At 43.7% G+C, this 25,000-nt stretch overlaps 1 protein-coding gene across 1 annotated transcript in view; it reads right to left on the bottom strand.

Annotated features, from left to right (window-relative positions):
* The window catches only part of LRPPRC (leucine rich pentatricopeptide repeat containing), a 1,486,422-nt gene that overhangs the window by 1,194,807 nt on the left and 266,615 nt on the right, over positions 1–25,000 (bottom strand). The gene's annotated exons all lie outside the window — the stretch shown is intronic.

The raw sequence follows: 25,000 nt of genomic DNA, 5'->3' as shown, positions 1-25,000 counted from the left end.
GCCACATACATATTTACTTTGCCGAGATCCTTAAAAAGGAAATTGTTATAGTTACTCCGACAGTATCACAAATTTTACCAAGCCTACCATGAAGAAATTGGTCCTTAAAAGACAAGCAAAGTATCTGGCAAATGCAGTTAGATAGCACTGGTTTTCCAACCAGAGAACCAAATCTTCTAACAGCAAACAAGACAGGGTTTCAGCACTCTTGCACAGCTGGGATTCTCACCATAGTACTAGCTGTGACAATGGAAACCCACTGCTTCTGATCCAAAAGCAGAGAATATGTCAGAGGGTAATTCTGCCAATACAGATGCCAAATCCAAGACTATTATTCAGGAAACGCTGACAATTAATCATAGTTTGGCACAATATATGGAGTTAAAATAAAGCTAGACTGGGAAAGATGAAGAATACTCTCACCACACATTTGGTTTGTATGCTACAGATGGACCCCTTGATAGCTGGGACACTGCAGAGGATAATAGATGTACAGACTAGGGCAGACCTCTTGGAGGTAAGGTAGCTCATTTTGAAGACACATTGCATCATAAAAATCTCAGGCTCACTGGAATACCTGAAGGCCTGGAGAGATCAATCTGACTGTTATTTATGGAAACCAATTTGGAGTAGACTGGTCATCACCAAGGAAGACCTGGCAGTGGAGAGAGCACACCAGGTATTACTAATTCAGGTTTTAAGGGCTTGGTTTCTGAGACCAATGTTGACTAACTTCTCCAGCTACAGTGTGAATGAGAAAGTTCTATCTTCTATAAGGGCTCCTAGTAGGCTCAAAAATAGAAGAGCAAAGTGTTTTGCAAGCACAGCGCAGCAGAACTTCTCAGCTAAGATAAGGAAGCATTGAGCAGCATTCATGCATTCTATTAGGCAGTGCAAGTGTCATGGGTGGTGCTTTCACTGGGCATGAGCAGTACCTCAAAAAGTCTTCTCCTAGACAGAAAGGGCAACTTCACTCTGCAGAGGAAGCTGCAGTTAGGCTTCCTGAATGGATCTTCATCACTGGAACAACATTAGAGGGAGGTTAAGATATTTGACTTACAGACACAAGGTGCAGGGATGGATTCTCACATTAGTTAACTGGCTAGACTTAAAATGGCCCACAAGGGCAGTCAAGTTAGTACTAACCTAGGAACCCAAGTACAACCTTTTCAGATTATGAAAGCTGAGCCCTTTCCTCTTTTTAAAATAAAACTCAGACAGAAGGAAGGCAGCTGCCGATGATGCTAAAAAGTGGATTAAGCAAGATGAAGAATCTGATGTACTGAACTATTAAAATCCTATATTTCACTTTAACTGGTTATGGTAAGGTCTTTTCTGGATCTATAGCTGATGGTATGACATATCTCATCAGATGCTGGTTTTATGAACATTTTGGTATTTTTCACCATCAGAAACATCATTATGAAGGACGTGAAAAGGTTGTGGTCCTTTACGCTAATAATAATCTGCTGCCTTTTTCTTTTGGGGAAATAAAGGTGCAAACTAAAGCAGTTTTATCTACGTAATACAGGGGGGGGGGGTAATTTCATACAACATTATTATATATATATATATATATATATATATTTTATATATATTATATATATATATTATATATATATTTTTTATATAAATATATACATATATATATATATATTTTTTATATAAATATATACATATATATATATATATTTTATATATATATATATATTTTTATATTTTTTATATATATATATATATATATATACATATATATACATATATATATATATACACACACACACACACACACACACACACACACACACACACACACACACACACACACACACACACACACACACACACACACACACGCATGTGTGTACATTCATTCTATCACCATAGCATGCACTTAAAAATAGCAAAGATCATTTGATTTTTGCTCCTATATGTGCGTTGAGGTTTAAGTTTTTTTTGTTTTGTTTTTTTGGGGGGGTTTTTTTGTTAAATGGGGTATAATACTTTATATCAGGGAAGTAAACACCGGGGTCTGGGTGAACTTTAACTTGCTACTGTACTAAATTAAGGGCCAGGAAGGAACCATGGATGGACATATTAATGGTGTATATTGTGCCATCATCACTCCCATTTTGGCAGCGATATCTACTTGACTTCATCAAGAAGTGGCATTTCTACTACCCCTTCTTGGAAAGCCGACCAATAAATATGCAAATAGCTGTTCATGCTGGTTTCACATGTTCGTATTTGTAGTTGAAACTGTAAATTAAAGGATGCTTATTTGTTTACTTTAGGCTGCTGCTGCAACAAGAAAATCTAGTAGGTACTGGGTTAGAATGGTGATAACACTATACATATGAAGAGTACTCTAAAAATTTGTAAGGCTACTTCTACTAAATTACAGAATTTTTGGAAGCTAGTGTTTAATCAAGCGCAAAAGGAGTATATATACATTTTTTGCAAATATTTTTTCAATGGTTAAGCTATTAGGCTAAAATTGTAATGGTATCACCCATCCCAAAAATGGCAACAAGTTCTGGCTTACTTAAAATTCTTAAACCCAAACATATTGATGCTACAAGAGAGACAATTTAGTAGGGAGGAACATTTAAAACTTGAAGGTAGATTGTATAATTTGGAAGAGGTCACTCATTATCCCTAAGGGAGAAAATGAGGAGTTGAGATTTTAAGACCACTTTGCAGCTGGTGATAGAGCACAAACTTATTGATAAATGGGGCAGGTATGTACTTAAGGGATTCTTACAAACAACTTTATAGTCATAATGTTTTTGTAAATCTTCCTTTGGGCACTCTGGGACATGAACTTGAGAGATCAGTAGAGAATTGCTGTTTCAGGAAGGGATCATTTGGGCAGTGGACTGGCATGGTAATAGACAGGAAAGATGCCCATTCTGGACTGCGGTTTGGCTGTATCCTTGCACCGGTTAATTTCTGACGAGATACATCCCACTAGCGGGTTTGACTGACTGATATACCCAGTTGAAATACCAAGGGATGCATATACACATTACTCTTAACATGTATAAAAGATTTTCTAGATTAGATACAGTTTTCATTTCTCAGTAGAGCATTTATATTGCAAGAACTAGATATTTGCCCAATCTCTCTTTTGGACCATGTTCCACTAGTTTATACCTGGACAACAGAGATGCTACTAAGACTGCTAGGAGAGCTAATCTGTCTTTATGTAAATGAAAGTTTGGAATGGCATAAGTAAAACTGAGGAAAGTGCCTGAATTACTACTTACAAGCAAGTAGTAAATCAGGCACTTTTTTGACTGCATCCTAAGATAGACAAAGTGGATCTAACCATGTTAAGGCAAAGGGAAACTCTGAAGCAAATAAAATCGGACCTTTTTGAAGATGGTGCACGATAACCTACAAGGTTATTTGCATCACAAAACAGAGTTGGCTGAGAAGTTATTTTAGGCTAAACTTTTTTAATAATTCTTCACCTAATGAAAACTTTGGCATGCCAGCTCCTTCAGCAAGCTGCTAAATGAACTACTATAAAAATATATAATCCAGACTTTAAACAGCATAGTTGCCTCCCCTGGGGAGATCTTACAGGTATTTGAAAAGAAATAAACTGTATACACAGGAAAATGATGCTGACGTGGTGGTCATGTTTCTGTGCATTTTCTAAGTGGGAGACCCAGCTCAGTGAACCCATTTCAAACAAGTTTGAGAAAAAGATTCATTTTTCTATTTTAACTTACCCGGAGGATGTGAGAGCTTGGAGTAGTTTGTACTGTTTAATGGGCTGCAAGGGCAAAAGCCTCATGCATGGAATAGTGTAGGGGACATGGTCTTAGTACCTGCCATTTTATAACCTCTTTGGTGCAATCATCTTGTTGAAATGGGCTTTGCTTTAACACAATGTGATTTCATAACCCACACTAGAAACAGTTGCTCTGATTTTCTAATATCTTCAGCCTTGGAGAGACAAGCCCAAAGCTGTCTCATAGGATTCATGAAATGTTAATATTTATTTTTGTAAATTTTGTGAATGAGAATAAAAAGGAAGGCATTTGGTTGCCTAATTTAGCATATCAGATCCAATCACAGGCATAAGAGAAAAGTTCCTGAACAACTACATTCCATCTGCACAAATAAAATAACATGACAAAAAAAAAAAAAAAAAAACAGAAAAATAAAGGCTGCAATGGTGAAACCCTATGGGTTGAATTACAAGAAAATGGCTGCAAAGAAACTAACATAACAGTCAACAGATCTAGATTGAAGTTCAAATAAGGTAGTGTGTCTTGCTCATTTTTATTTTTATATTTACATTTGTTAGTACATTATTTTTATATTTTTTATCATTGTTCATTATAGCATCGTATTTTCTGAGTTGCGACCTGCATGTATATGAGATTTTATATAGGTAGAAATTAAACAAACAATATATAAAAAACAAACAATAAAAAATAAAGAATTAACTAGTAGTTGCAAGTCTCACCAGTAGGGTGAGCTCTCTGCATAGTACATGTGTAGTGCTGCGCGACTTCAATGTGATTTCAATGAGATTTGGGTGCTATAAAATCCTCTAGTAGATTACTAACTTAAAGTTTTGTTTCTGATGAAGTTGGATACTTAACTCTGACGAAAAGTGTATGTTTAAAGAGAAGCTTAAATAAATATTTCAAACGCAGGTTTCGTAGTGGATTTTTCGCGTGGTGTTGGAAGACAGTGTTTGGGAAGTTTTTTGTTTACCTGTTTCAAACCATTTTCAAGGCTTGTGTTGTATCTAGAAGTTGTGACTGTAAATACAAACCTAGTCTAAACTAAGATAATGGCTCCCATATGGCCTCCTTGTGCAGTTTTGAGTTTGTGACTAGGCAACACTGTAACCTTTTCTATTACACTTAAGTACCATATGACCCTAGTGTTATAGGTAAGTGGTGGAAATTGGGGAAGCTATTCATGACTGACATAATGTGAAGTCTCTCAAAGTGGAATCTGTAGTTCCCTGAATGTACCAAGACTGTATGCAAGCCTCCCAACCAAAGCTTAACACCTCTGTCAGTAAGACACCAAAAAAGGAGGGGAAATGACTTGCTCACATTCAACTGGACTGCTGCAAAACACTAGATCAGTTTCTTGGCTAAGAATAGGATTAAAAGGTATTGATCTGTGGTGCAAAGGGATAAAGCCCTTCCTGTGCCCCAGATAACCAGTGTTCGATTAGTGACACAGGCACTGGAAAGGCTACAGGAGAAAGATGGGAGTGAGCAGCTAAAGTCAGCTCTCCCCATCCAGTGGTGAGGATGCCAGCCTTGGCTCGCTGCAATAAGCAGGATATGAGCCTGGCAAGCTCTATGCGGCAGAAGCGATAAGCTGCTTACATGGGAGGCTGTACATGTGCAGAAGGTAACTACTGTGGAGCAAGCAAGGCTGCTGTGAGGTGGGGAGAAGACAGGCTACACTCCCTGGCAGCAGTATGACATTGCATCAGCATTTGTGATTGCCTCACTGGCCCCAGACATGGGCTGGGCTGGGATCAGGGGTCTACTTTGTTTCCAGTAGAACTTGCTAATGAAGAGAGGAGTTGGTGGATTCATTGTTCATAGGTGTGTACTAGGCTAATGGCCCTGGAGCCTTTACAAGGCTAGCCCATAAGATTACCCTGGCATCGTGCCACCTGACCTTAGTTCCCAGTGCCTCTGTCAAGCAGAGCCACTGGAGTGATCCCCGGGGTGAATTTGTATGATCCCACAAATTCTACAGCCAATACTGAAAATCCTTTAAATACAGTCTTGACACTCCGCTGCAAGAAAATTATTCTAGTCCATCTGTGCCAGAATGGTTATTAATCTGGGCTGACTCACAATCCACTGAAGTAACACCATCACCTGAGTAATGTCCATCACAGCTACCAAAAAGACTGACAGAAGCCTAAAATATACTATTTCTTTTTACTGTTCACTGAATTTACAACATTTAGAAATGGGAATGTAATCATCTTATTCCAGCAAATAGCACTGTGACTACTTTTAATGATGCAGTCATCCACAAAAGGGTCAATATGACTGCCTTTCCATCTGAAAAGTGAAATTGCTGGTCGAAGACACTTGGAAAACATTCTTGGAGCTGTCAACATCCTAAAGGAAATAACAAATTGGAAATGCTAATGGTCCACCTGGAATACAAAATATGTTATAGGATAAAACAGGTTTATCATGAGCAATTTTTATGTTCCAGTTTGACACATCCATGCCTTGTACATCAGGACAAAAGGCAAAAAAGTCGAGAGTGTCAGAATTTTGAATTTTCTTACTTAAATTTTTACAGAACTGTCCACCCCCCCCCCTTTTTTTTCTTTTAAAGAGACAAGAAAGAACTTGGAATAACAATGCTTTGCAAGGAGACAAACCTTTACCATTGTTTTTATTAAAATAGAACAGACTGGGAAGAACAGACTACGAAATGGAATTTGGACTTGGTTTGGCAAAAATGCACCTTAACCACAATATCCATCTTCTATTATAAATACGTGTAAACACCTTTCAAACTGATAAAGCTATTAAACTTGGTCTCCCACCAAAAGAAATGTTCATAAAAACAGAAATAGTCTGCAGAGGGAGGTGGCATGCTGAGAATCCTATGATCTAAATGGCATAGAGAACCAAGCCATTTTTAGCAGTAACATGTTTTCTGTCCAACCCAGCAGCCTCTCAGGAAACCCCTTCTGATCCCTGTAGCTTCTTCCTTTTGCCAATAGGTGAAAGATTGACCCCTTCCATAAAGACTGGTCCTGAACAGCTGGCCAGTGAAGGAAGAACAGTTGACAAAAGGTTTATTTTTGTAATAGGAAATTACTTACATAACCAACAGTGGTAGGCAAATTTGGTGAGATGCAATAAATACACAATACCTCCTTAGTTTTACCATTACTTTCCAAGTTATGGATTAGATACTTGTAAAAGGCCCAGGAATGGAAGAATCCCAATTTAGTAGTTTCAAAAGTAGAATATAGCTTTCACTTAAATCAGGATTTTCTTATTATACCCTTGTAAATGCAGACATAGTATAATCTTACAAATGTGGAAAAAGCTTGGCTGCAGAAGCCAACACTAAGAAATTAAGAAGTTATGTACTGACCATAACGTTCCATCTGAGTAGGTAGCTTCATTTGTCTGCAACCTGTGGGTCTTGGATCCGATATCGGATCAGAGCCGGCAACTTGTTTCAAGCTAATGGATCCGAGCTCCTAGCTCCTCCCCTCACCCATAATCCCCTGCTAACCCCCCATGACCTCAGATCGAGTTTGCCCCTCAATATATACCCAAAAATGGGTATCCAACTAAAAATAGATCCGAAGAAGGCCAGGGGGAAGGAGGGGGGATGGTTGCAGACAAATGAAGCTACCTACTCAGATGGAACGTTATGGTGAGTACATAACTTCTTAATCTGAAGTAGGGAGTTCATTTGTCAGCAACCTGTGGGACAGAGTCCCCAGCTACCTGAACCTTGGGTGGCCATCATGGAAGGATATTGCGAAGCACCGCAGAGCCAAAGGATGCTCTCCCTCTAGAAATCACGTCCAGTTTGTAGTGGTTAATAAGATATGAGATGAAGCCCAAGTGGCTGCCGAACAAATATCATCCAATGGAACTCTAGACTTGAAGGCCGCAGAGGTAGAGATGGAACGCGTGGAATGTGCACGAACTCCTTCCGGTGCGGGTCTCCCAGAGGCTTGATACGCCAATAGGATACATTGAGAAATCCAGCGTGATAAAGATACTTTTGAAATTGCTTTCCCCAAATTAAATTTGGCAAAGGAAACGAACAGCTGGTTGGATTGTCTATGACCAGCTGTTCTACGAGTATAAAAGCGAAGCTGCCTATGAACATCTAATGAGTGCAGCTTGTACTCTCCCTTATTCTGATATTTAGGGAAGAAAACCAGTAAATTTATGGATTGATTTATGTTGGTTTCTGATGCTATCTTGGGGAGAAAAGAGGGATTGGATCCTGAGGTACACTCTGTCTGGGTGAAAGATCAAATAAGGAGGCTTCACAGAAAGAGCTTGAAGCTCCAAAACTCTTTTTGCTGAAGTGATGGCTACAAGGAATGCTGTTTTCCAAGACAAGAATTTGAGATCTACTGAAGCAGCGGGTTCAAAAGGTGGAGCAGTCAAGGCTTGAAGAACTAGTGAAAGATCCCATGGTGGTACGGCTTCTTTTATAGGGGGTCTAAGTAAGAAGGTGCCCTTGAGAAAGGTTTTACACAACTTGGCCAACATCAAAGGCCCTGTATCATGTCCCACATGGTAATGTGATATGGCTGCCAACTGCACTTTGACAGTTGAACAACTAGCACCTTCCTGAAAGAGTTCAGTTAGGAAGTCTAATATGGATGGAAGAGGAGCCGTAAAGGGATCGACATCATGATGCTCCACCCAGATGGAGAAACGTTTCCATTTACTGCGGTACACTTTCCTGGTGGAGGGCTTATGCGCTGCCACAAGGATGGCTTTGACTGGTGAAGAGATACCGGGAGTCCTAACTAGGAGTGGAACTGGAGCAACCAAGCTGTCAGTTTCAGATTGTCCAGGTTTGGGGTCGGTAAGTTCGATGGATGGGAGATGAGATCTGAACTGGGATCCAGGATTCACAAGGTGAGACCACAGGTAAGGGAACCAAATTTGCCAAGGCCAGAATGGGGAAATGAGGATCATCCTGCTCTCCAACCGCGAGGCTTTCTGTAAGCGTTGCAGCGTCAAGGGTAGAGGAGGGTAGGCATAAAGTAGACCGGGTGGCCAAGCATGTACCAGAGCGTCTCTTGGAGTTTTCCCCTGAAGGGGGGATTCGAGCGAAGAAATTGACGCATTTGGTGTTTGAGGGAGATGGAAAAAGATCGCAGCAGGGTTGCCCCCATATTGCGAATATCTGCTTCGCTACTAGTGGGTTGAGAGACCACTCGTACGGGGTAAGAAGGGTGCGACTGAGTTTGTCCGCTAGGGATGTTGGTCTGTCCCGGAATGTGCATTGCAATCAGAAAGCGGTTGGTGGAGATCGCCCATTCCCACACTCTTATGGCTTTGCGGCATAGAGGGTAAGATCTGGTTCCCCCCTGTTTGTTGATGTACCAGACAACCGACATGTTGTCAGACTGAATTGCAATTGTTCCTATGGGGAGTAGATCCTGAAGTGCTTGCAACGCGAACAGCACCGCTCTCATCTCCAGAACGTTGATATGCAGGGAGGTCTCTGTGTCGTTCCACGTGCCTTGGACCGTCCTGCCTGAATAATGCCCCCCCCCCACCTGAGGCGGGAGGCGTCCGTGGTCACCGTGGCGAGAGGGGGAGAGGTGCCGAAGGGACGGCCCATATGGAGGTCAGAGGCTCGGAGCCACCATAATAGAGCCCTCCTGCAAGCCTTGCTGATAGCAATGGGGTGGTGAAGAGGAAGGGATAGAAAAGACCATTGCACTAGAAGTGTCCATTGCAGTACCCGCATGTTCAGACGGGCGCATGGAAGGAGCGTAATTGCTGCCGCCATGGAGCCTAGTGCCCTCAGGACCAATTCTACTGGTGAAGTCTCTGACTGGAGGATAGCCCGCACATGGAGTTGTAAATTCCGGATTCTCTCAGAAGTTAGAAAGGCTCGTAGCTCTCTGGTGTCTATTCTGGCTCCTATGAATTCTATGATTTGTGTCGGGGCCAGAAGGGATTTGTCGGCATTGATAGTGATGCCTAACTGTGGGGCTAGGTGGAGAAAGAATTCTCTGGCTGAGCAAAGTAAATGCCTTGTTGGGGCGGTCAGGAGCCAGTTGTCCAGGTACGGAAAGACCTGTATTCCCTGGAGTCTCAGGTGGGCCGCAATCACTGCTAATACCTTGGTGAACACCCTGGGGGCTGTGGTGAGGCCAAAGGAAACTACCCTGAACTGATAGTGACTGGCTCCCAGCCGGAAGCGGAGGACCTTCCTGGCTCGTCTGTCCATTAGAATGTGGTAGTATGCATCCTTGAGGTCTATAGAGCACATCCAATTGTTCTCCCTTAGAAGGGGGAGAATAGATTGAAGAGTGACCATTCGGAATTTTTCCTTGGTTCAAGCGGGAAAGGTCTAGAATCTGTCTCAAGTCCCCCGTCTTTTTTGGCACTAAAAAGAACCTGGAGTAGAACCCTAATCTGAGCTGGTCTTGGGGGACGGGCTGGATGGCTCTTTTTCTTAGCAGTTGCTGAATTTCTGCGGCTGCGGCCTCCCTCTGATCGGGTGGTACATCGGGGAGGTTTTTGAATTTGGGGACATGGAGTAACGGTATTTTGTACCCTCTGGATATATTGCGAAGCACCCAGCGGTCTGTCGTGATGGACTCCCATGCCGCTAGGTGCCCCAAGAAGCGCCCCCCGACTGCCTCCAGAGTGGAGCAGTCGGGCAACCCTTCAGGGCTGCTGCGTGGGCCATTCAGAGAAAGGTTCTCTGGACCCAAAGTTTCTCGGTGCCCCTCTGCCCCTGGGGCAGCGTGCTCCCTGTCCTCCTCTGCCACGGAAGGACTGGTTGTCCGGAGCGGGTTGGGAATGTTGTGATTTCCAGAACCACATCTTCTTCTGACCCTTTTGGTTCTTCGAAAAGGACCGCTGGGGAGCAGAGAAGCGGACTCCGACGGCAGACAACGTCTTCCCGTCTTTCTCGCTCTGGACAAGTGTCTCGCGAACTGTTTTGCCAAAAAGGGCAGAACCATCGAAAGGGGTGTTTGCAAAATACGCTTTAAAAGGCTCCGCAAAGTCACAATGACGGAGCCAGGCCTGATGTCTCATGACTAGGCCTGCTCCGCTAGCCCTAGCGGCTCCCTCTGTGGCGTGGGACAATAGCCACATAGAGGTGTTTGAAATTGATCTCAGAGTGGCCATTCGGGTGGAGTACAATTGCTTGTCATCTGCCGACATGGACTCAGGAGGGGAGGCAGCGTATTCTTTGATAAGATCCCGCTGCATTCTGATGACATGTGCCATATAGTTCAGAGACCTTACCGAGAAGGTCGCTGAACTAAAAACTCGCTTCCCTAAGAGGTCCATCGAGCGGGACTCCTTGCTCGATGGATGGACTGAGGGGCTCTCCTGAGCCAATTCCCTCTTCGTGGCTGCCGCCGTCAACATGGCATCTATGGGGGGGGCCCTTACTCCAGTGTGATCGGTCTGAGGGGGGGGCTAAGTATTCTGTCCGGGCGTTTTGGTATTGGCTCCAGTGTCCGGATTCTTCCACGCCCTGGTGGTAATGAGGTCCATCAGGGGGTTGGCCGGAGGGGACACCCAAGAGGTAGACGGGCCTGCTTCGAATGCCTCCAGAAACACGGACTCGTCGGAGGAAGACTTAGGGGCAGACCACCCACCTCTGGATCCTCAGCATCTCCATGATGTCTCCAAAGGAGACATCCTCAGGGGGTGATCTTGGGGAGCCTTCCCCTTCCTCCAAGTCCGTGTCCTCGGTTAAGGACTCAGGGGAGTCCACGTGCCTCCTCTTGCACTTATGCTTGCGGGGGACTTCCTCGAGGGGGCTGTCCAAGGAGGCCTCGCCGGCAACATCTTGTTCCAATGGAACCATCTGGGACACTGAAGCAGGCTGTCCCTTTGGCCGAGTGATGGAAGTCTGGCCCAGCAGAGAGGGAGTGCAGGGAGGAGCAGAGACAAGGACCGAGGGTCCGGATGCTCTCAACAGAGCCCTCTCCACAACATCGAAAGCCGAGGGGGAACCACTCTCTCTTGGATCCGAAAGTCGGCTCCCACTCGGATCCGATGAAGGGATCGGAACCGGGGCCAAGACCATCGGATCCGAAGGACCAGTGCGCTCCGACCTGGACGGAGCTGAAGGCACACTGAATCCCTCGGATCCGAAGCTCGGGCCACTGCTCCGAGAGGCCCGATCCGACAGGCTCGAGGGCAGGGTCGGATCCGAAGTACCAAGTACCGTCGGCGCCGACCCACCCCCGGCTCCAACGCTGCTCGGCTCCGAATGCTCCGAACCCGGATAGCGGGTCGGAGAAGGAGCAATAGGATGGAAAAAAGGTGTCGAGCTCCCCTCCCGAAGGGGGGGGGGGGCAAGAGCACTCCCATATGCAGCTGGGCCTGGATGAACCTTTGCATCATCCGGTCCAAGTCTGCATCGGACATACTAAACGTAGATCTCAAAGAGGTCACAGAGGCAGGCCTGGAATGCCGCCTCAATGACCCCAAAGGAGATTGGGTCTCCTCCTCCTCGGGTCCTGGGGAGAAACAAGGGGATCGGAGCAGAGGAGGAGGAGACCTAGAAGTAGTGGAGGGAGAAGCCCGCTTAGCTGGCGGGGCCGAAACGGAGGTCTCTGCCCGCCACTTGTGGTGCTTCTCCCTCCGTTTCTCCCTCCTGGCCTCCCTGTCCTCCGACACTTTAGCAGGAGTTTGAGTCCCGGACGGAGGAAGGGGGGCAGGAATGGCAGCAGGAGTTTGACTCCCGGACGGAGAAAAGGGGGCAGGAATGGCAGCAACCACAGGCTGTGGTGGAGCCACGGGAGCAGCGGAGGCCGGAGCCAAGTCTGGGGGTAAAAGTCCCGCCAAGACCAGCTTCGACCTCCGCTCTTTCAGTGCCCTGGGGTTGAACGCTGCACAAATGGTACAGCCTGAGGTAAGGTGTTCAACCCCAAGGCACCGAACGCACCGAGTGTGGCCATCAGCCGGGGAGAGCTTATGGCTACACTCAGTACATTTAGAAAATATGGCTTTTGGGGCCTCAGCCATACTTAAAGAAAAGGTAAGTAACACACACACACACACACACACAGGCCCCAAAAACACAACACCAACACACACACTCTAACGACCAGCGAAGGGAGGGAAAACTACTTAAAAGAAATTATTTTACTCTAAAGGGAACCTAACATTTACACACTTAAAAATTTTAGTGAAAAAATTTGAAAGTTGACAGAAAATAGAGACTTAACTGCCCAGTACTAGACGAGCTCACAGGAATCCAGCTATCCACAAGCGCGGCAAACTAGATCTGAGGTCATGGAGGGTTAGCAGGGGATTATGGGTGAGGGGAGGAGCTAGGAGCTCGGATCCAGTAGCTTGAAACAAGTTGCCGGCTCGGATCCGATATCGGATCCAAGACCCACAGGTTGCTGACAAATGAACTCTCTAATTCAGATTTACTTTTATCTGAATATGAAGTACATCCTGATTAATTTTTCCCCATAACAGCACCCTCTTCTTTCAGCTTTGCTGTCTGCACTGTGCAAACACTGCATAAGTTGTTCACAATCTGGATCTTGTCCGTTTAGAAAGTTGGGGGGCGCTCCCTATTTCCAATGAAGGCATCTTCCACACAGGTAATGTCAAAGAGCTGTTTAGCATTGCAAAACTAATGCATTTATGGCATTTTTGGGAGTGGGGAATATGCCATTTATATTTGGTATTTTGTTTCATTCTAGTGCTTCAATTCTTGTTCCCAATAGTCACAGAGTCTATAATTGTAACACTCAATGACTTCCAAGATGGCAGCTGACTGAGCCGCATGTTAATATTCACAAGCTAAATAGGTCAGGTTTCCTTGGAGCACTCTTCATAGATCCACTGACAAATATCTTCCAGTATGTCTAGTACTGTAAGAACTGCTAGAGCTCTGGATTCAGGCGGACAATGTGTACTCTAACAGAACTGGGCTTCAGACTACTACTCACTCTCCCAACTGGAAACCATCCTTCATACTATGAAGGGTGGTCTACAAAAGAGAAACCCTCTGGTGGTGACACAAAAACAGTGTCTTAAACGTCTGAATCATAAGCATTAGCAGACTGGATACGACCTACATAAGCCAGTCTGTTAGCCTCAGAGTCATGGGAATTAGGAGGAAGTTCCACCCTTTTCATTTTTAGAAGGGGACCAGACACCTCTAGAATCAGTCTGGCCTTTTCTGTTTCAGTAGAGACAGAACAACCTTGACCAATTAAAGAGAGAAACCAAGGAAGTGTGTGTGTGTGTGTGTGGGGGGGGGGGGGGGGGGGTTGAGGAACTGCTTGCCACTGGTTTGCCCTTCAGTGTTATGTGCTTCAAGCTTTCAGCAACAGTCAGCTTTGAAGCCTTGGGACTTAGAGGGTGGGAACAGAGATCTCAATTCTGTTTTTGAGACTCTCCCACTAACAAATACTGCAGAGATCCTAACTTTTCCCTTCCAAATAAAGATACAAGCCTCTAAATCTGAAGGGCCTTTGGTTTCAAGAGATGCAGCAGGGATATTGGTCCAGGAGAAAGTACAGTTGTGTACACTTAACATAAATGTAGATGTTCGAGTGTCTTCACTGTTGCAGTCATGACTGTAGGGTTCTCCCCTGCCGGCAGGCAGTCCTCGGTCGGCCAGAATCCCAAAGTCTGGGTCTGGCATCGGCTGTTCAACCATGCTCCCTGACGTCAGAGCGCTAGGAGTACAAAGCTGACAGCTGACACCATGTTCTCCAGTTTTTCTTGCCCCAGATGACAGGAGTCCCAAAATGAGAAAGGTCCCATATCCTTTGCAAATACACCTCAGAAGAATGGTGAAAAAAGGAACCACACAAGTAAAAATAAGAGGGGACAGGATGGAGGGAAACCCAGACTGCAACAGTGAAGACACTCGAACATCTACATTTATGGTAAGTGTACACAACTGTACTATGTTCATCGTGTTTCACTGTTGCAGTCATGACTGTACGGTAGAATCCCAAAGCAGAATGAAAGGGAGGTGGTCATAAAGTAGAAGGGGCGGCTAAAAGGCCCTGCAAGACTGCAGAAGCAAAGCCTGCCCTAGACTTAGAGTAGAGAGGTAGATTGTAGTGCTTAGAAAAAGAATGCACTGAACTCCAAGTTGCAGCTTCCAAAATGTCTTTGGTAGGAACTCCCCTGAGGAAGGCAGCAGAAGTGGCAGCAGCTCTGGTGGAATGAGCCCGTATACTCCCTGGGATTTGCTTTCCATGGTGTGAATAACAAAATCTGATTCCATGAGCTGGTCTGTTTTGAAATGGCTTTACCTTGGGGAACTTGAAGCATAAGAAACAAACAATTGCTCTGATTTTCTGATGTCCTTGGTTCTGTCCAGGTAAAAACGTAGTTGTCTGTGTACATCCAAGGAATGTAAGATCCTTTCCCCTTTATTTTGAGGAGTGGGGAAAAAAGTTGGTAAGTGGATAGTTTGATTTAAAGCCACTTTGGAAACCACCTTAGGCATGAATGTAGGATTAGTCCTCAAAGACACTCTGTCTTGATGAAAAATAATATAAGGTTCCACAGCCATAAGAGCTTGCAATTCTGAAACTCTCCTGGCAGAGGTCAGGGCTAACAGGATGGCTGTTTTCCAAGATAAAAACTTGATGTCAGAAGAGGCAGCAGGCTCAAAAGTAGGTAAGGTGAGCTTTTCCAAAACATAGTTGAGATCCCAAGCAGGAATGGGAGGAGATCTAGGAGGTCTTAAGTTCTTAGCTCCTCTGAGAAACTGTCTCATGAGCTGGTGGGAAAAGATGGGAGGGTCTGTATTATAATGAGCAGAAATAGCAGAGGCATGTATCTTGATGGAAGAAAAAGAGAGACCCTTATGTAAGAGATCTGTCAGGTAAAGTAAAATCAAAGGAATGTTAGGAAGAAAAGGATCAGAATCCCGAGCCTGCATCCAGGAACAAAATCTTTTCCATTTTCCTGCATAAGATTTTCTAGTGCTAGGACATCTGGCTTCTAAAATGACATCCATAACCTGCTTGGGTAGGAGAGAAGGAATCAAAGACCCTGGATTAACCAGGCCGCCAGGCTGAGAGTTCTGACATGGGAGTGTAGAACCTGACCCTGATGTTGGGACAGAAGGTTCGGAGTCTGAGGCAAGACCCAAGGGGGCTCCAGACATAGGTTTTTCAGAGTAGGGTACCAAAACTGTCGAGGCCAGTTTGGGGCCAGCAAGATTATCATCTTGGGCTTGTCCTGTTTGATCTTTAATAAAACCCGTGGAAGAGGAGGAAGAGGTGGAAAGGCACATCCAGAGAGGTTTCTCCAACTGAATGACAGGGCATCCACTTTCCAAGCTTGTTCATGGAAAGTCCTGGTGCAAAAATTCTGTAGTTGATGATTGAGATGGGATGCAAAGAGGTCTATGTGAGGACATCCCCAGACTGCTGTTATCATCCTGAATATTTCGGTGTCCAGCATCCACTCGTGTGGATCCGAAAGATTTCTGCTCAGACTGTCTGCCAGGAAGTTTAGCTTCCCTGGTAGAAACTGAGCTTGAAGGTCCAGATTGCAAGCTAGAGCTGTGTTCCATAAATCCATGACTAGTCTGCAAAGGGGGTAGGAATGAGATCCTACCTTGCTTGTTTATGTACCACATAACTGTGGTGCTGTCTGTCCGTATCAGTAGTTGTCCTGGTTGTAGAAGATTCCTGAAGGCCATTAGAGCTTTCTGAATGGCTAACATTTCCTTTAAATTGATATGCAGGTGCTTCTGATCCTTTGTCCAAAGGCCCTGCAGACAGTTGCCCTGAAAATGAGCTCCCCATGCATAATCCGAGGCATCCATGGTTAGAATCTGAGTGGCAGGAGGCAGACAGAAGGGTTTCCCTTTGTTTAGAGTACATGCCTTGGACCACCAAAGGAATTCCTTTTGAAGACAAGGCAGGACGGAGACCAGTATGTCTAAACTGTGGCAATGCTGAGACCATACACTTTTTAGGTACCACTGTATTTTCCTCATGTGTAGTCTTGGATATGGTACGAGAAGGATGCAGGAGGCCATGTAACCCAAAGCCTGCAGGAATCTCCTTGCAGATAGCCGAGTTAAAGTTGCCAAGGTTTTGAAAGTTGAAGCCAGCTGAAACTGTTTTTCGTATGTCAGAAATGCCATCTGGGTTGTTGTGTTTAAAGAAGCGCCCAGAAAAATTATCTGTTGTGAGGGGGGTCAAATTTGACTATGTTTACAGTAAATCCCAGGAACATGAGGAGATCCTGAACAAACCGTAGATGCTGGAGTAAGACATCCTTGCTGCCTGCCTGAATAAGACAGTCATCCAGATAAGGGTAAATTTGAATTCCCTTGAGTCTGCAGTAAGCTACTACTGGAGCCAGGCATTTGGTGAAGACCCTGGGTGCAGTAGACAATCCAAAGGGCAGCGCAGAGAATTGAAAGTGCCTCGATCCGGCCTTGAACCGGAGATATTTTCTGCGTTCCTGCCTGATGGGAATGTGTAAATATGCCTCCTTTAAATCTAAAGTTACCATCCATGCATTTTTGGACAGCATTGGAAGAAGCTGCTGTAGAGTAAGCATTTTGAATTTTGGAATCTCTAGAAAGGTGTTCAAGACTGACAGATCCAGAATGGGTCTCCATGAATTTTGCTTCCTGGGGACTAGAAAGAGCCTTGAGTAAAAACCTTGTCCCATCTCTGAAAGTGGTACTAGTTCTATGGCTTTCATAGCCAAAAGAGCTTCCACCTGGTTTAAGGCCTCTGTCCATTGATGTTTTGGAAGGTCTGGCCATCCGCTTGGCCTTGGTAGGGTATGAAAATGGAATTTGTAACCCCTTGAAACCACATCCAGAACCCACTTGTCTTGGGTTATACGAGTTCAATTTCGATGAAAAAGAGAAAGTTTTCCTCCGAGAGGGGCTTCCAGGCAAGAAGTTCCTGCAGCCCAACAGAGGGAGTCATTGAGTCTGTTTCCTATGAGATTGCGACCTGTCCTCTCCTCCCCTAGGGGTGGAAGCAGTCCACTGTCTTGGTCTATAAGAGGCTTGTGTTTGAGGCCTTCCTCGGGAGAGTCTGTATCTACCCCTCTGAGGCCTGTCTGAATTGGGAAAGGACCAATTTTTTAAAGGCCAATTCCTGCTAAATCTGGGTGGCTGTACTTGTAAGAAATCTTTAACTGTTTGTATGGATTTCGCCTTGTCCTCCATCTTTTTAATCACCTCTTCAGCTTTAGATCCAAACAAAACATTATGCTGAACAGGAGCATCCAATAATTTAGCTTTTATTTGTTCTGGCAAATTCTGTTCCTTCAACCATGCATGCCTTCTAATTACTGTGCCAGAGGCAGCAGCCCTACAAGAAGCCTCCAAGGCATCAAATCCACAGTGTAAACCATGCTTCCCAACTTGTTCAGTGGCATGCATTAAGTCATGTAATTCCTTATCATCTGCACAGGCAGAAATGGAAGTAAGCTTTTGTTTTAAAACAGACAAGAGAAATTGCTGGTATTTCAGCATATGAAACTGACAGTTTAAAGCCCTAATAGATAAAGTAGCAGAAGTGTACACTTTTTTGCCCCATCTTTGTAAAGATCTAGAATCCTTCTCAGTGGGAATGGGGTTTTTAGCAGAAGCGGCCTTAACTCCCTTAGGACCCTGAGAAATGGTTTCAGGGTCAGCAGTAGGGTTCTTGTATAAAATCTGGTGGGAATCAGGAACCCTGTAATATCTATCAGGCTTAACAGGAGCAGGAGGAAAAGAGTCAGGGGTTAAGTTAGCCTCTGAAAAAGCATCATCCACAATATCCAAAATAGGAGGAATAGCCAGGGGTCTATGTTGGGGAAGAAGAAGAAAATCCCTTAGTCTTTTCTTAGATTCCGAATACTCCTGTCCTTCCCAGTGGAAATGTTCCCTCATTTCACGCAAAGTTTCCCCAAAAGAGAAATCCTCAGGGGGAGAAGCTGAAGGAATGGATTCCTCATCATCAGAGTCCTCATAAGGAGGGAAAGAATATTCCTGGTCAGAAGAGGAAACTGAAGAAACAGAAGCCTGATCAGAGGAATCATAATAAACTTCCTGCCTTGGCCTTTTATCTGGAGGGGGATGTGAACCCCTGATCATAGTAAGTAAATCCTCCGCCATCTTAAGTAACTGTTTCTGTGACTTGGGAGCCGGTTCAGAAGAGGCCTGTGCTGCAGTCTTTGATTTGGAAGGAGTCTTTGCCTTTGTCTTTGGCTTTGCCTTTATCAGAAGCGGAGTAGGCCTGAAAACCCCTTCGGAAGTCGGTACCTGCACAGCGGCTCCGGACCGGTCCGAAGGTCCTGCAATAGAAATATTCAAAGGCCTAGTTGGCTCCTCGTGGGAGTCCGTTTCGGCCATCGGTTCCGAAATGGCCAACGACAGGGGCTGCAAAAGCACCTCACTGATGACGGCCGAACCTGAAGCTGGCTCCGCTTGTGCGATATCGTCAGATTTGGACCTCGGAGGCCTGTCTTTGTCCTTGCGTCGTCTGTGAACTCCGGTAGCCGGAATCGTATCCGACGACATTTTGTAATTAAAACGCCTACCGAAGTAATGAAATGCAGAATCGTACCTTCGTTTAATTGTACGTTGATTGAATCTAGCACAAAACCGACAACTAGCTACGTCGTGGTCAGGGCCTAAGCAAGGAATACAGTAAGAATGAAAATCCTTATGAGGTATTTGCTTCCCACATGAAATACAATTAACTTTTTCTGACATCGGACTGGAGCAAGAAAAAGTTTCCCCAACAGGGTACTTAGCTTTGAGTAGGAGAAAGTCTTCGGACTTAAGTTTTTCAGAAAAGATGGTCAGGAGTCAGCCGACCGGCACTTGTGAACTGCTATCACCGCACGGCAAGAAAGACTGGAGAACATGGCGTCGGCTGTCAGCTTTGTACTCCTGGCACTCTGACGTCAGGAAGCATGGTTGAACAGCCGACGCTGGACCCAGACTTTGGGATTCTGGCCGACCAAGGACTGCCTGCCGGCAGGGGAGAACCCTACAGTCATGACTGCAACAGTGAAACACGGTGAACATCAAGTGAGACACACTTAGCATGGCAGCCTACACAAAAGTCACACCAGTGGCTTCAGTTGTGACAGACTCTGAGGTACTGGGCTGGAAAAGTGCCTCACCATACCAGGAGTCACTAGACCCAGGGAAGCCACGATCATCCAACAAGAAATTCTAAGTATCCCAATGTTTGTTTCCATATCTCTTATCAGCTTGATTCTTTTCTGGGTGGAAAGATTCCAGACAGTTTGGATGACACACGTCAGCACAGGACCAGGTATACACCCTTTTAAGAGAGATGGACACAATAAACCGATTGTCTTTGAGTTGAAAGTAACACAATGAAAAATCAGACCACATTGTGTGCTTGGCTGAGACAAAAGAAATACCTGCTGTGGAAGTTCTTGTGAGGAATCAGTTTCCTGCACATGATAAAACTGTTGATTTTTAAATATAATTTCAATATCTCACCTGTTGAACTAAATGCCTGATTCTGGCAAGTGCTAACAAAAAGATTAGAAAAATCCCCTATGGGGTACTTATCAGGCACTTTGAAGGTAGCTGACCAACTTATTCGTATCATTATGAAACAATATAATGTTATGCAAACTGCGTGTAAAAAGAGATCTGAAGATGGCATCAGCTGATGCACCTCTTACACCACTGACATCTTTGTTCCCTTGTGTGAGGGCCTCAGCTGAAGCACTAGGGCAAAGAAAAACTCTGGAAGTCAGCTTGACCAGTCAGACTACCTGCATGCAGAATATCTTTAAAGTGAGCATTGGCACAGTGAATACTATGATAAAGAGCAGCTATTTTTCCAACTTGAAGAGGTAGGCAAATGTCAATACTAAAGCAAGGACCTTGCCAGTCTGTGTTCTATCAGGTAAGGTAACAACATTACATACTATAATCAGAACAAACATTAAGATCCTCATGTAAGCAATTTTACCCTCAGTTCGTCTCTAAACCACAAATTACTAATCAAGTCAGGAAACCTTTCCTGTTCCTACTACACAACTAAAACTAGAAGGGAACTCAGTAAAGCCTTCACTTAGCCTACCAGGACAAAACTAGTCAAGGAGACAAACCTTTTTGAAAAGCATAAATCGTCCAGTCACCCCATTTCCCTGTGGACCAACACTCCCATCCCTAATCCAGGAATTTTCTGACCTATTAAATCACTGCAAAGAGAACTATCCAATCCAGTCGAACAGAATCAACAAATTACAGAACCCAAAACAAACTCAGCTAGAAAGGAACTCAAGAATACTTCAAGGATCACAAAGGCTACCTTGAGCACAAAGCAGGGGTCCATCACTGAAGGCATTCTTAGGATCTTTAGTCATGCAAGTACAATGTCCAATACCCTGGCCTTGACCTGAACTCTAAAATGGTACTACTCAGACCAACCCAGAACAGACAGCTAATATATCAGCTAATATATGCAGCTATAATTTCAGTCCAGCTAGGATACCCTTGGCCCCATACTAGCCACCCCCCCCCCATTTCACCAAAACTGATGTAGTTTCTATCACTTTTCCAAAGCACAAAAATTCCACCACAAGGCCAGACAACATATCCAGCTGCTTACCGGTAAGTTTAAAGTATCATTTAGTCAAACCACTCCTAAATGTCTTCAAAGGTCTTATAAAGAATATATGTTTGAAGAAAGGAAAAATACCATTGTTGCCCCCTTCCATAATGGCAGTTCTTCCACTGACCCAGGTAACTACAGGCTCCCCTAGTCTCACTAGCTTTATCTGTAAAGCTATAGAATACGCAATCAATACGGACACAAGTGATCTGCAGACTCTAGACCCTACACAGTTCTGCTCTTTCAGGGGCAGATGATGGTTTCGTAAACCTGTTGGCTCCAGTCACCAAAGCTCTAGATAAGGAGATTCCCCACCCATGCTGCCTCTACCTGTTCTTGATCAAAACCTCCAACACCATTCTCCACTCTAGAATAATAAATAAGCTAAACCAAGTAAACATTTAATCCTCTTTAGTTTACTGTGGTGTACTGTATGAAAAAGAACAATCTTGGAATAAATGGTGCTATGCTCTTAAAAGCAAAATGCGACTAACAGCATCCCTCAAGGGCTTGTTCTAGGACATCAAGTACAGGAAAATACTATTGGCCTTTGGCTAACTAAATCTGCAGATGACTGCAGGCTAGCAGTCATTCAATACTCTACATGACCACACTACTAACTTGTGCTATAATCACAGTCTTGCCTTACATAAAAAGAAGTTTATTATACTAACTTTTGGTTAAAAAAAAGTGTTCTTGTGGAGTATCACATTAAGGCAATTCATCTTAAGATTGATACAGAGACCAAGGATTTAGGAAATTACGTAGACAAGGAGCAATCCTTAAGTCAGCATATTTCCAATATTGTCAAAAAATCCTACCTCTGATCTCATCTGTTGTGGGTTCTCATCCAGATTCCAACCTGTTTAGTATCATTTCAATTGCCTGATCATAGAATTCAGAGCTACACATGCCAAATCAAGCACTGAACAACTCTACCAACTAGAAAAAAACTCAGAGTTTTATAACCAAACAAACCTTAATGGTTGAAGAAACACTCTTACAACTATGTCCTTATGTTATGTGGCCAGACTAAAATACTGACATTATTTTCTGTGGCCTACAGACTCCTGCAAGGTGATCTATGCCTTGCCTTCTGAGCCATGTGAAACTCTGCTCTCTCCGTCTTCTAACTCAAAAATAAAATATTGGTTAATACTTGTTCCAAAGACCCAGGTATAACAAAATATCAACAAGTTCTGAATCAGGGATACATTCTCACCTATAGAAAGAGTTTCCTTATATATAAGAGTGTAAAACTCCAGCAAAATCCAAACTTCAATCAGATAAATAAGTAGAATCCTGTAACTTCATCTCCGGAATCACTGGCTATAAATTTCTTTATAATCATACAAGTGTTATTACTTCAAGACTCCCTGCACCTTCATTGCTTCGCTTACTCCCTGTCTCCAAGTTCTGTGTACTTCTCTCTAGCATAATCCAAACTAAATATTCTGTCTATCTCTCCCAAACAACTTCTACCATTATCATCTGAACAGTTATTAGCTTATCTTTAAGGGTTCTTCTTTAGCAATGATGGCCAAGTCTGCCAACAGCATTTATGTAATCTGCCACAAAATTCTCTAATCACATGATCAAAATTACAGTATGCGTCACAAACCCAATCATTCCCTCTCACAAAAAGCATAGTAAGTCTAGTTATTAAAGAGCATACCAGCTCATCTCTGTTCAAATTCTTAGCTGAAGTTCCAATGCTATCTCCCTAGCTCTTGCTAGCCCTAGCCCTCTCTAGCCCTAGATCTTCAAGGGTCCTTCATGGGTAGGGAGAGGAGAGGTTGGATCATCGTATTATCAATGGATTTGGAAAAGCCATGCCTTTACTTAAGGAATACGGAAAATGAAATACTTTATCTTAAATAGAAGAGATAGGAGATCTGGACTGGACTACATAATTCCTGGAGGTTATTTCAAATGGGAACCAGATGGATGGGAGCCAAAACATTAACAATGCCAGAAGGAGCCAAGGATAATAATGGGGGTCTTTAGTCCAATGGCTTTGTGTAGAAACTTCTAGATCAATGGTAGATGGGAATAGACCGGGGGGGGCCCATATGAACCCATACCTCACTGGGTTCAGAGTGAAGTGTATGTTCTACAAAAAGAAAATGGTAAGCGAGAAGGGTGGGGGGTTCTTGGAAGCCTTGCAAAGTTAGAAGAATCACTCGCATGTATGGGGGAGTGACAAGCCCTTTAGTCACCCAGGGAGGACCATAAGGATGGTCCATCCTCCACTTAATATACACCCCTACCATAGTGAGAAACTTCAGAAATTACTGTGGTTAATACGGTAGGTTAAGAGAAAGGTTTGTCCAACCACATGTCCTATGGTCGGTAACACTAACAAATGTAACATCTGCCAAATCAGGTGTATGTTGAGAGAAAAGATAAAAGCTGGTAAAGAATAAACCATTGTATCAGCAAAGTCTATAGAAAGGGATTGCATGAGAAAAAAAATGTAGTTAGAAGAACTAAAAATAAAATAATGGGAACAGACACTGATTCAGAATCTAACAGCAGCAGTTTACTCATGGATTCTCAATGTGAAGACGTAACCGATTAGTAGTACCCAAATGAATTATGGGAAAAAAAACATAATTCTCTGCAGGAATTGGTTTTAATATAACTATCAGTTTTGATTTGGCTATATTTTCATAATGCCCAGGGATTTAGGAATCTACAAACAATAAGTAAGCCCTGGCTAGTAGAAGCTGATATTAGGTCAGAGAATTGAAAGGTTAACCATACTATATGACAACAATAGTAGCCTTTCTAGTAACATGCGAGTCAGCTCAACCACCCTGCATTAAGCAAAGTCCCTGGGGGTCACGGTGAGGGTAAAGGAGGTAAACTGAATGGATAGTGGCTAGCTCTCGATGACTGAATGCCTGTCTCTTTTAATGTAGTACTATGCATCTTAGAGGCATATGACACCCCTTTGTTAAAATTTGTACAGAAGAGGCAGGATGGACTGAATTATAAAGCATCTGGAATTTAGCTTGCTTACATTAAGATTAAGAATAATTAGACAGATCTCAAGATCCACATCTTTTTCTCTGTGTTGCATCCCTCTCTTCCCTTTTTATCTGCAACAACCTATTTTTGGCACCACAGCAATTGTTTGTAAAATTAGTCCAGGCATCCAGATGGAGGGGAAACATGACCCCAAAATTGAGGTGGGCAGCCCTGAGGTGCATCAGGACACTGATGGGATCTATCAAAGGAGTATCTAGAAACCTGATTTTGTGGAGTCCTCCTTTTTAGGCACATATTCTTACAGCCTTGCAGGAAATATAAGTGAAGGGAAGAAGAAAGGCTTTGAATCTGGTGACATGCAGGGTCTTGTTCCCTTGTTTTGTTAGTTGCAGATGAGCGAATATTCCACTGATGCCCTAAAGATGGAGTCATCTGGGTGGGTAATTAAACAAAGACGCCTTAAGGAGTTACCCGAAGTATCATAGCATCATGCAAGAATGTCTGAAAACGATAGAGTCATAGGGCTAATTGGTTGAAAGGTGCAGTCCTCTATATGAGGGATGAGATGCATCGAGCTATTTGAAAAGGGCAAAAAAAAAAAAAAAAAAAAAAGATCTTACACATATATATATATATATATATATATATATATATATATATATATATGTGTGTGTGCAT

This window comes from Protopterus annectens, chromosome 1.part0 (assembly GCF_019279795.1).
Source record: "Protopterus annectens isolate FY-2018-M chromosome 1.part0, PAN1.0, whole genome shotgun sequence".
Taxonomy (NCBI): Eukaryota; Metazoa; Chordata; order Ceratodontiformes; family Protopteridae; genus Protopterus; species Protopterus annectens.
Note: the sequence above shows the minus strand (reverse complement) of the source record. Positions and strands in the feature narration are given on the sequence as shown.